This window comes from Corylus avellana, chromosome ca11, assembly GCF_901000735.1.
Source record: "Corylus avellana chromosome ca11, CavTom2PMs-1.0".
Taxonomy (NCBI): domain Eukaryota; kingdom Viridiplantae; phylum Streptophyta; class Magnoliopsida; order Fagales; family Betulaceae; genus Corylus; species Corylus avellana.
Genome location: NC_081551.1, coordinates 15506551 through 15508784, shown reverse-complemented (window position 1 = coordinate 15508784; position 2234 = coordinate 15506551).

Genomic DNA, 2234 nt, shown 5'->3' with positions numbered 1-2234 from the left:
AGCATTCGTTGTGCAGTGACTTTAGAGATTTTTTTTTTTTTTTTTTTTGTATACAAAAACAGAAAATTACAAAATACAAAATACCGAAAGAAAATTCAATCTTGACATCAATCTAACCACAGTTCTAAAGGGGATCCGAAAAAGGCGAAGAAGGCAATCGGGGTGAATTTAGAGTGCTTGATACAAAACTATTTGTTTTTCTTGTTTAGAGTTAGAACAAAGCCACAGGCTCAGCCAGGCTAGGCTTTTAGCCCACATTTGATCCAAAACATCACTAAAATGGGCTCTAGCACTTCTTGCGGTCTGGAATAGGGCTTTAGGACAATGAAACATCACCAAGGAAGCTTTCAATATCGAAGGAGGTTAAATGAACTACATAACTTTATAATTCTTCACAAATCACAATCATTTCTTTCTTTTTCGAGGCATGTTATACATAATTCTCTATCTCATATTCCAACTATCTCTTTTGTAAATTTATCATTTGAATTTGTGAAATTCACATTTGGGTCTCACAAATCTAATAATAAATTACCCACCTACTGTATAGAAATATGGGTAAAAAATAAGATGAATTTTCTTCTGTTTTTTTTTTTCAGTGGGATGACATAAAACTAGTAAACTACCACATAATCAAAAATATGGGGGAAGAGTGTCTAAAACATACTGATTGTCATGGTGCTGGAATCTAATGTGGGTTCTGATTCTTCTTCAATTTGGTGAACTGGGTGATGAAAGGCTTTGCTTGAATCTTTAGAAGATAGAAAGAGAATATGAGCTTACATGTATAGATACTATTCATGATTTGGACATCCTTAACCTTGAATAAGGAATATCCTATTCTCGTAACCAAATAGTCTTATCCTTGCACCCAAATAGATACTAATAACATTCTAAATAATGCTAGGGTTAGTCACTATTAGAAGAGTTATTAGAGTTAGTAAGTCATTTGGGTTTGAGGATAGTTTGGTCATTATGATATTTCCTTAATTTTGTATAAGGTTAAATATAAGCCGAATAATACAGTAGCCTCATCTTCTCCCTCTAAACTTCTTACATCTAAACTATTAACAGTCACCAACTTGGACATGTGATTCTTGTAGCCAAACTGCCTTCTTCCTTCTACACCTCACACACAAACTCACCACCCAGCAACACCATCTCGCCGGCATGCCACACACAACACCACTCGGCTACACAAGCTTGGGAAGCCTCCCCACTCTTCGCACGGCCAGGATGAGATAGATAATTATGTATAACTACTGCCTCACCCAACAGTAGGGGTGGCAAAATGAGTACCTGACACGACCCGATTACGATTCGCGGGTACCCGTTACACGATTAGCCTATACCCAGACACGACCCATTTAGCTAAACGGGTAATCGGGTCTGACACGATTATGACACGAAAATAACCGGGTAACCCGACACAACCCGTTTTACCCGTTTAAAATAACCGGGTCTAATCGGGTAGACACGACCCAACATGACCCGATTACCCTAAACTATAAAATAAACAAAAAAATTTTTAAAAAAAAATCAAAATTGTAATAATAAATTAATAATACTAATGCATCAAAATTTTAAAATTACTTCAATATTTATGTCATATTATAACACTTTTTTTAAGCAAAACAAAAAAATCAATTAAAAGTTAAAACACATTAACAAAGGGACCCATAATTTTTTTTTTTTTTTTGATGGAATAGTCCAAAAAATGTTAATTGTTTTTATACTTCTTGCTATCAAAGAGAATTCTACTGGCGAAAAAAGCAAGTAGTCGTTTTCTGATGATGGTATAAAGTGGAAAAAAAGACTCATCCTGTGGCCTATGGACCCCAAGAAGTGATGTGGGAGGCATTATGGACGATGATGATGAGTCCTATTATTCATGCAGCAACCCACTAAAAGAATCAAAATCCGAGTCCAGACTCCAGAGATAAAGACTAGAGAGAGTAAGAGACATACAGCGGCTGACAGTGAGGAGGTGTGGCTGACGGCGACGGTGACTCGGTGAGGACGGCGAGTCGGCGACGGTCTTGGTTCCTAACGGCGACGGCGAGCCCAGGAGGGAGAGTGGAAACCCGAGAGAGAGAGAGAGAGAGAGAGAGCCGAGAGTAAATTGATTTCTGAACTTCTGAATGTCGAAGACTTGAGTAAATTGAGTAATCAGTAAAGTAAGTGAGTCTGAGAGAAGTCAGGAGAGGCAAAAAAAAAAAAAAAAAACCTGGGTC